Here is an 11331-nt window from a genome sequence, read left to right on the forward strand (position 1 = left end):
ACCGCCGATCTGAGCCAAACACCTTTTACTCACAACCTACTTTCACCACCACTGAGGGCTACGTTTCTGACGGGTGGTGATCGCAACTAAGGTCAAGTAGGGACAAATCCAAGTGCTCTTGCAACTATAACTACTACCGTGTGTCATTTCCCCCATTATTACAGACATTACAACTGTTTTAGCATTAGTTTCCCATAATAAGAGACATTACAACATTTTTTTCCATTATTACTGACAACTATATTACAGGTATTACAGATCTTACATGCTCTACACCGGTACAGTATGACTTTAGACACGTGTGAATCTAGCTAGTGGGTTGTGGGAATTATAGCCTATTATACCACAAAGCCTTGCATTTGGAGTGCAAAATGTCAGGCAAAGAGCTGAAGAATTGATGTAGCCTGGAGGAACCGTGTTTAGTATATGCTGAGTGCACGTAGAGGTCTGTTCAGGTCAGCATACAGCGTTTTCCAACATCCAGGAAGAAAGACTGCTAACAGTCCCAAATTAGCTGAAATGCCACAAAGCTGTAATTACCTAATTACACAGGCCAGCCCACCCCTAGTCTACTGCTATAATCAGCAATATCAGGAGCACTGTACGCGGTTACCTTAGCCTGTGTCACTGCGATGTGTTCAGGACAGAAAGAGTGTATCCTCTCATTCATCCTCTCCTCTACCCCTGACAGGAGCCATCACAGGTTTGGATAATGGCTGTGTCCTAGTGCAGGGTGTAAAGGAGTACCTCTTGTTGTTAAAGCAACAAGGAGCCTGCCCCCCCCACACCTCTTCCTCTTTCTCTTTCTCTCTCTCCCTCTCTCCCTATCTCCCTCCCTCTCTTTCTCTCTCTCCCTCCCTCTCCCTCTCCTGCCTCCTCTACCCCTGACATTAGCCATCACAGGTTTGGATAATGGCTGTGTCCTAGGGCAGGGTATAAAGGAGTACCTCTTGTTGTTAAAGCAACAAGGAGCCTGCCCCCCCCCCCAGACCTCTTCTTCTTTCTCTTTCTCTCTCTCCCTCTCTCCCTCTCTCTCTCCCTCTCTTTCTCTCTCTCCCTCCCTCTCCCTCACCATCTCTCCCTCCCTCTCTCTCCCTCTCCCCCTCTCTCCCTCCCTCTCCCTCTCCCTCTCCCAGTTCTAGTCATCTCAGACCGTAATGTTCTCCCCTTGCCAGTCAGTTGATTGTGCGTGCTGATAAGCGGTGTTTGGTTTGGTCTTGGGGTCCGGCACCCCAGCGCCCTCCTGCCCCCTCAGACAGCTCTGCCTCGGCCCTGCCCACCAGACCCACCAGGCGGGAGACACAAACAGCCACGGACACGGCTCAATTATCTCACCTCACTCACGCCTCACACATGTGAGGTTCCCTCATTCACACCAGCATTGACAAACCAACCGCCAACGCAATCCTGGGAGGAAAAAAACATCAGGATACATTTCCACCAATACACAACTGTCTTAGATAGACGTCCCTGTCAATACCGAGAAAAAAACAACACCGAGACTGAGACGACGGCGACAACAACAGCGAGCAGGCGTGAAAGCCTCTGCCACGCACAGTAACCCACCCTTATGAAATGGAGAAATGGAAAAAAAACAATGAAGAAGAAGAAGAAGAAGAAGAAGAAGAAGAAAAAAGAAAAACAAAGCTAATCCTGATAATGAAAAGAACATAACAAATGTCATAGAACAAATGAGATGTGTGATGTACTCGGTCTGAGCTGAACCGCGCTCGATGAGGAGCGTTAAGTGGCTCAGCGGTTCTGCGCGACGTTCGAAAGCGCCGAACGCCGCGTGTTCGTACTCCAGTGCCTCCTCCCGGACCGACGGCAGGTCTAATTCCGCCGGAACCCGAACGCGCATGGAGATGAGCACCGCGCTCGGTTAAGTATTCATGAGTTTTGAAAGGTGACGGACGGCGTCTGAATAATTGAAATGGGCGCGCAGTCGCGCAACGCTCTCGTAACCAGGCGTGCCTCGGAGGTGTCAGGTCCCGCACACGGAGAAACACGAGCCCCCGTGAGTCATGTTTAAAACACGGCAGCCTCCCGTCTGGTTATAAAACACAATTAGCCTAACACAGGAGTGAGTTACTCCCAGTTCCTGTGAAACAATGACAAGGATGGGCCCAAGCTCTTGGTATGCTTGGTATAAAGTTCTTTACTTTAGAGGTCATACAGGTGTGTGTGTGTGTGTGTGTGTGTGTGTGTTCATGCACAGCACCGTCATAAGTAGGGAGAAAGGTGATGATATTTCTAAGGGCCTATAGTGAGGAGGGTGGGTATTACATCATGCAAATTTGTTTCAATGGCGGTGGGGGCCAATGTACGATCTTAGACATAAAATATTTTTTTAAACCCTACTCACTATATGAATTATATTGAGGTATATCATATATTATGCATATAGGGACATTAAATATACATTAAATATAATAGTCTGGAATGGGATAGAATGGAAGCCATTCAAAAACAGAAAACATAAATTTAACCCCAACACTGCAGTAAACAGGTAAAAAGAGTTCTCAAAAATGCACCAAAGCTCATTCTGTGAGGGATTTTTTTTAGATATAACAGGTCCAGCCATCGACTCTTTAATAGGTATATAATACTTTTTGAAAGAGAATTTTATGGTAGACCAAAACATTTATTAGGGGCTGTTTAAATAACACTGGCCTACTCACTGTAGTTTCCTAATATTAACACCAGGAATATGCTGACCTGTCTTGGAAAAATAAAATCTATTTCAAGGTTCATTGACATCTCATGAAATATTTTATCTGACTCCATACAGTGCATTTGATATAGATAAACCCATAGGCATACTCCATACCGCTAGCGTAATGGGACTTTAAAATCTGTACTCTGTTTCACTTCATAAAATAAATAATAAAACACGGCATCGCTGGAAGAGAGGATGGCATTCGTCCTTGCAGTTGCTGTCATCAATAGAGCTGAATGTGACAGTGTCCCTCGCACACTGCGGTGTTGTACCTTGCCCGTCAGAGTGAACTTCAGACCGAGTAAAACCTTAAAGCGGTAATGAGAGACCCGTCTTACAACGCCTCACATTGTCAATCTTCACTTCACATTTATGGCTTTTTGGATGTCAGTTTGCAACCTTTTTTTTTTTTTTGCAGTCTTTTTGGTGCAACCCCCGGTCTCATGCAAAAGACAAAAATGTCATATGTCAAGGACGAATGGTCATATATGAAATGTATATATTTCTGAAAAAAGTCTAAAAGTCTATGAAATTGGAATATTAATAAACAAAAGTATGTTGTATATGAAACTGAAATGTCTCATATGATTTAACTTTTTTTTTTCAGTCATAGAACATGTTTTGCTTTCATAGTTTTTTGCATTCTTCCTGTCGTTTTTCAGCTAACCAATGAAAGAATGCATCCCCAGCAAAAGCCACTGTCTCTTGAACTGGACAAAGTATACAGGATGGGTTTCTGTTCATTCTATCAAACACTCCCAGGATACTCCCTGGATAAAGCTGGTGTTTAACAGTGCTGTCCCAGGCAGCAGAACCTACAGCAGCTCGAACTGTCTAGCAGACAACCATCTTCCATTATCAGACCTGGGTGACTTTCAGATTAGCTGTGCAGCCAGACATTTTGTTTGGTGAAGGTCTGAGTGACAAATTTAATTTAGACTCCTTGATAAAGAGATCTAAGGTTCCTAATGGAAAGTCTAGTTTTTTTGTTGTTGTCTTTTTCCATTTTTTTTATTAGCTTAAGCTTTTGCTTAGTTGTTTGTTAGTCCAGTTGCTTTTATGTGACCAACCAATCCAGCTGAATTTTTGTCAGCTATTTCTGAGGCTGGATCTGAATGCTGTCCTTCATCCCCAACATTGTTGGAGAATGGATGTGGCTGTCATCGGTTTTGCTGTTTCTTGGATCCCGGTGAAGACAGGCTATTGTGAGTCCGCAGGCAGCAGCTCCAGTGACATTTTCTTGGGAGAAAGACGGGCCTGCCCATCTTGGCAGAAAGCAGATTACCTGAACGTGGTCCAAAAATGTCAGTGAATGGAGATGTTGGACAAGCCACAGGAAATGGGAAAAGCTGCCACTGTACAGTGGAACAACATCAAGCCCTTTTTATCCCTATTAAATGTGTATTAGTATTATTGTTCTTATTATTCATAGTAATAGTAGCAGTAGTAATAAAACAAATTTCATAACTTTATTTGTTATTATTATTATTCATAATATCATTATACTGATACTGCGTTCTTCCCTGAAAATGAAACAAAAATAGAAATGCGAAGCAAAGCCCAATGATGGGGACACTGTGCTGTAGGAGGTGGCTTCTTTTAGATGAGATATTAAGCTGTGGTCCTGGCTGTGGGCTTGGACGTTTCCATAGCAGTTTATTTTTAAGTAGAGGTTCTAATCCCTCTTGGGAATTACTGCACCTCGATCGCTAACTTCTGCATTTGTTCGCATCGTGAGTCTGCATTCTGCTTAATGCCACATGAGAGTTCTCAGTCGACACACGCGGCCGAATCGAAAGAAAATACAATACTAAATAATAACATCATAATGTAATTGCTCGAGGTCAGGGCTGACCAGCATGAGCGATGTTTCAAACGTCGAGCGGCTCGGATCGGGCGGAGACAGAGTTCTGCCAGACTGCTGTAAAAGCTGCATTGTATGCGAGGTGTTCTTTGTGTTCCTGTAGGAAGAACTGGGCAAGCGTCACAGCGAGGAAGCTGCTGTTCAAAAGGAGGCTGACAACCGCTTAATTGAGCAAAACAGAAGAAGAAGAAGAATAGGAAGAGAGAGCATCAGTCAAAGGCACTCTCAAAAACCACAGCCTCACAACAGCGGAAGACTTCTCCCTGTCAGTCTCAGTCCAAATGGCACTGCCAGCGTTGAGCGACGTCACTCATTTGAGATGCAAATGAAATTTACCACCATGGAGATAAGTGCCAGCTCCCTTCCGTCTCATTAAGGCGATGAGCACAATTAAATATCAGGGCTGTTCTTTAATGAGACATTAAAGAAGTCCTACTACTTCAGCCCCGCCCCTTCTTTCTTAATTCTTCATAATTTCCTCTCTTTTAGATTAGATAATTGATGCAGAGGTTTTAAATGACAACAACTCAATAGCAAGGGATACTTTTAATTTGTTGAGGGATTTAATTCTGAGCTAAAAATGAACAGTGTTCTGTTTGCATTTAAAGCAGGCATGTCATTTCAGAAAGCTTATTTTTCACTAATTCTACTATAACTCAATTAGGGAAATGAGTGTACTGCATATTATGTTCAGATGTGCTCACACAATATACACTCAGTGAGCACTTTATGAGGTGTTTATTACACCTATTTTTTAGACTTCTGCTGCTGTAGCCTATCCACCTAAGAGGTTTGATGCATTGTGTGTTCAAATATGCTCTTCTACATACCAGGCAGCGGCCTGTAGCGTAGTGGTTAAGGTAAATGACTGGGACCTGCAAGGTCGGCAGTTCAATCCCTGGGGTAGCCGTAATACATTCCGCACAGCCGTTGGGCCCTTGAGCAAGGCCCTTAACCCAGGGGGGATTGTCTCCTGCTCAGTCAGCCAAATGCAATTAATGTTATGAATTGTACCACTGTTGTGATATATGGTTGTGTTACTGTCAGCTGTCAGCACCAGTCGGAACCTTCTCCTCTGACCTCTCTTATTAGCATTATTCAAACCACCCTGTCTGGCACCAACAATCATACCATGGTCAAAGCCACACGGATGACATTTCTTCCCCGTTCTGGGGATTTGGTCAAAAAACAGCTGAACCTCTTGACCATGTCTGCATGCTTTTATGCATTTAGTTGCTGCCACATGATTGGCTGATTAAATATTTTAATTAACAAGCTGGTGTACAGGTCTACCTAAAAAAATGCTCAGTGGGTGTATATTAAGTCACGCATGGCCAACATTTCCAAAGCATATCATGAGTTATTTTCTAATGTGTATTGGAATATCAATTATATATGTCAGTAAAGACACAAACTTTGAGAAACTTTATTTCTGGAAACCTATAAATGTTTGCATCACACATTTAAGCCTATATGTACAAAATATAGGGAAAATAAATTTAAAAAACACAAACATTTCTGTGGGCGGCACGGATGGTGCAGTGGTTAGCACTGCCGCCTCACAGCAAGGAGGTCCTGGGTTCGAATCCCCGTCGGCCGGGGGCCTCTCTGTGTGGAGTTTGCATGTTCTCCCCGTGTCTGCGTGGGTTTCCTCCGGGTACTCCGGTTTCCTCCCACAGTCCAAAGACATGCATGTTAGGCTGATTGGAGAGTCTAAATTGCCCGTAGGTATGAGTGTGTGAGTGAATGGTGTGTGTGCCCTGCGATGGACTGGCGACCTGTCCAGGGTGTATTCCTGCCTTTCGCCCAATGTATGCTGGGATAGGCTCCAGCCCCCCTGCGACCCTGTTCAGGATAAGCGGGTTCAGATAATGGATGGATGGATGGAAACATTTCTGTACTTTTCATCATTTCATCATCATTTATCAGAATTTGTATGTTATTGTATGTTTTGCTAAATATCGCTGCCATTACAGTGGCAGCAAATATTATTGGATTTTTGATACACTTTATTTCACAGTTTACAGTCAATACAGTTTCCCGTCCCAGAGATAATAAATGATATGGGCAGGTAACTGGACCATAGCTTGGCTTTGACAGTTCCAGATCACTTTCCATCTGGCATTCATCTCTGGACAGGGTTTCCTTTCTGCGTGTGTCCTTATATATGTAATCTCTTTTATCTACAACTCCAGTCCAGCCTCAACACTATCTTATCTGAGCCCAGAGCCTTTTTATAGAAGCACTCTGCAGAGAGAAGAGGGGGGAGATGGGGACTGTGACTCTACCTGAGCTGGTCTCAGAAGTGAATCAGACAGATAAAGGAGCTTCTTGATAAGAGTTATCTCTTTTTGGAAGCCAAGTAAAGCCACAAAATCTCTCTCTCTCTCTCTCCCTCTCTCTCTCTAATTTCACTCTGATTTTGAAGTGCCACTTTACTTTTAAGATAGCAGCACTTCATTTGTTACGTTAAATCGTAGCGCTGATAGCTTCCATTGTCTTTCTCTTCTGTCCTTTCTTTTTCAAACAAATTAATTAATTTTCATTTCCTCTTTTTTATTTTTTATTATTGAAGTGGCCCATGAGACTACACATTTTCTACACATTTTCTACAAACTCACTATCTGGAGGCTGGTCATAATTTGGCTGACAGCTTTAAAGAAAGAACTCCAAGCTTTTGTTATTTCATTCATTCATTCACTGATTGTAAAAAAATAAGTCTGATCAGCAGACTTATTTATATTAAAACTGTTTCACCTATGGCTTTCTCTAATCTAATACATAGCATAGCATAGCATAGCATAGCATTTGGCGGACGCGTTTATCCAGAGCGATGTATAGTTGATTAGAGATAAACCTGGAGCAGGGTGGATTTTATTGTGGCTAGACCTGGGATCGAATCACCGACCTTGCGGGTCCCAGTCAGGCACCTTAACCACTACGTTACAGGCCGCTACAGGCTGCATAGCAAAACCATTGTTGGGCTGAAAGGCCTGTTCTTGCCATTATGCTTTCCTACCACTAAAGTCTACCTCAGGCTTAGTTTACCTAAAAAACCTAGAAAGTATCAAGCACCGTATGAAGCCTGGTCTTGAAAACCCCCAGAGTTTCTGGCTTTACGTAAATGAGTCATGACAGGGCAATCCAATAAATGACCAGAACTCTTATGCAAAGAACATGCAGGACACAAATCAGATGAACTAGATTTCCAGTAAACCAGCACTGCTAAATACATAAAAGAATAAAACAGCAGCAATAATAAAAGATGTAAGCATGTTGAGAGTGAAGGCCTTTCTATACAAAGGGCAAATAGAAGGACTAAAAGTTCCCAGAAAAGCTTTTAAAAAATTCTTTAGAAAGCAATATTGATTATTTTTCCTGTTGTCTCCCGTGGAGGGTATGTCTGTTTCGAGAATTATGTTCCTTCTTTGTATTACGAGCTTGTTTTTTTATATTTTCTTATTTTTTTGTTTGAGACATTCCTTTTCACAGAACAGAAGCAAGAGCACAAAACAATAGTCAGCCATTATAGTGCTGTGCATTCTGTCATCTCAGACTCCGTTGACTAATGGACAACACACAAAACATTTCTTACGGCTGCTCCAAGTGGGACATAATACGCAGAGGTCCACAGTGATCGCAGCGCTAAGACATTGCGATGGTAAATGGACCGCATTTATATAGCGCTTCTATCCAAAGTGCTTTACAGTCTCATTCACCCACACACTCGCCAATGGTGACTGGCTGCCATGCAGGACACCAACCAGCTCGTCAGGAGCAATGGGGGGTTAGGTTGTCTCGCTCAGGGACACTTCGACACACCCAGACAACCGCTCTTACCTCCTGTGCTAATGTCGGTTAGCTCCTGAGCTAATCCGCGGTCAACCGACCAATCAGAATGGAACTAGACAGTGCATTGTCTGCATCATCAGCCAATGCATTCCTCATTCACTCATCACCAATAGGATACTTTCATTGGGTTAAATTAATGACAATAACAAAGACATTACAGTCAATGCTATCTCCTACACTTTACCCTAGAGCCCACTCACATTGCGATTCTGCCCAGAACACTTAAAAATTAACAGAAGGCTCCAAATGATGTGCATGCACACTGTAATTGTTCATAATTGGTGCTTAAGCGTTTAATGAACTTGCCCACGCCGCTTGCATCATCCTGCTAATTACTTGAGGTGCTGTATCGCTTCTTTTGTGATTATGATCGACATAACCCGCATTCTGTGTTTTCCTTCATTGTCGAAGCACTTTGTGCTGTTGTTTTGTTGATGAATGTCTGCTGAATGGTGACTGAAATGTTTTCATTGTCACACTGTTTTCACTGTCACTTGTTAAAGTAAATGATTATTGATACTCCACTGTTTGTGAAACAGATTTTTAGCACTGAAAGGCTCATCCTCATGCAGGACTCTTTACCTGCGGATGCAGATCACCTTTCAGCCAACCTCTCCTCCCCCCAATTAAGGACACAAGAGTTATGGGCCAAAATGGCCGCCATGGAAATCCAGACAATGCAGCCAACATCCGTAACACAGGTATGCGTACCACAAGAGGAGCACATCATGGAGCAAGCACACTAATGATGACATCATGATAGAACGTCAACACAGGGCATTCAGGGTAGTGTACAGGCTGTCCGTGTCTCACAAAACATCTTCTTCTCCTGAGATGCCTGCTCGGATCACCTAATTAGCGGCATAATTGGTCGAATGTATCCGCTGCTGCCTGTCTTTTATTGGTCCTGTAAAGAGCTCGGGGAAACCTGCAGGGCTGGAAGGTCAATACCAGGATTTTGGTCAATCCAAATCACTCTTCCTGCAGTGAGGTGAGTCACTTCTCCTGTCTCACCGAGAAAGTGCTGTATACCACGCAGGTCTATAAATACATTGGGCTCAGGTGTGGGTTTAAAATAGACCATCAAACAAACGTAGACTGTCTGCACTGAGAAGACAGCTCCCCCCCCCCCTTCCCCCCACATACAGTGAGCTCCATAAGTCTTGTACGTTGTAGAATGAAGCACCTTCCAAAGGTTAGAGGCACTTTCTTCATAAATTGAGTAGATAAGATGCTTCCCTGCACCTCAGATTTCATTCAGCTGCTGCTATCAGCAGTAACATCATTTATTAAGACGAGTGAGCCAGTACCTGTGGCAGCCATACATGCCCCAGCCATAACACCCCCACCACGTTTTGCAGAAGAGGGGGGTGCTTTGGATCTTGGGCAGTTCCTCTTAGCCAATCCACTCTTTCACTCCAATCCACACCACACTTTGCTCTTGCATCACACTGTTATAAATGAAGCATGGTCTCTTCTCTTCACAAGACCTTTTTCCAGAACTCCAACTCTTTTAGGTACTTATTAGCAAGCCGTAACTCGACCCTTCCTGTTTTTGCAGCTAACTAGTGTCTCCAGTTTAGCCTCTTTAGTCCCGTTTGTGTAGTCCCCTGCAAGCAGTAGTCACCAACACACCCTCGTCTGGCTCCTGAAGAGTTTCTGATCAGTCAGACAGGTGTTTGGGGGTTTTTATTCATTATGGCAACAATTATTTGGCCATGAACTGTAGAGGTCTTCCTTGGCTTACCAGTCACTGTGAAATTACCGAGCTCACCAGGGCTCTCTTGCTTTTTAATGATGCTCCAGACAGTTGATTTTGGTAAAGATTGGCCTATGTTTCAGACTGTTCTTCCTGTTTCTTCTTCTTCTGACTCAGCCTCATAATGGGGTTCTTGACTGGGCACAACTCTAGTCCTCATGTTGACAAACATAACTCCACTAACGGGTTAACTTTGGATCACTCCAAAGGCGACCGAAAGCCTAGAATCAAGTACTAGATACTGTACCAAGCAGATGTAAGAAAAATATGTCATTATGGAGCTCATAATAATTAAACTGAAGGCAAAACCTTTTTGGTCCTGCTGCATTTGGTGTAATAATTATAAGAAGAATACGAAGAAGAATACCAAGAAGAAGAAGAAGAATTTAATTATTAAATAGTTAATTAAGACAAGTGGAAACAAGACGACGTTAGAGTTTATTGAAACAGGGATACGCTGCCCTCTTTTGGTCACTAACCGAAACACATCACACCCCAACACAATCAAGTGATAAAAACATAATTAACAATGCAATTAAAGCGCATGAAAGAGCCAAAGCCTTCAGGACAGTCCAATCAGACATAGGCTCTGTCCAAAATCAGCGCCCGTCCATACGGTTGGAATGTAGTATGGAGGATACTGTTCATATAGTGCATGTTGCTAAATAGTACACAGTAAACAGTGCAGTCTGTGTGTGTGTGTCTGTGTGTGTGTGTGGTGATGGGGGAGGACTGAAATGTGTTTGTAAACAATGTGTTACACTCGACACAACGGAATGACTCACAAACCCAGGAATAAAATTATCAAGCCCGAAGTCAATCCATAAATTGTACGTATTAGCGCATGATAGTGGGGTTGTCCTTATGTCCTTTGGTGATTAATTCATGAGAATCACACCATTTATCCAGACCTTTTCAACTGTCTTCATCACCCACAGAGCCGGTCTATATTCAAGCCAATTAGACCCGTGAGTCATAGGTCAGCACCCAGCTATTACAGCGCTGCTATTTCTGCATGAAAATCTTTACTTTGGTACAAAGGCCTACGCTGAATGTGGTAGTCACTCTGCCTTTTGTATCGACTGAGAAAGTCGCATGCGTCATTTCAAAATGAAGGTGGAACGCCAACCACCCACG

Source organism: Conger conger, chromosome 9 (genome assembly GCF_963514075.1).
Source record: "Conger conger chromosome 9, fConCon1.1, whole genome shotgun sequence".
In the NCBI taxonomy this organism is placed as follows: Eukaryota; Metazoa; Chordata; class Actinopteri; order Anguilliformes; family Congridae; genus Conger; species Conger conger.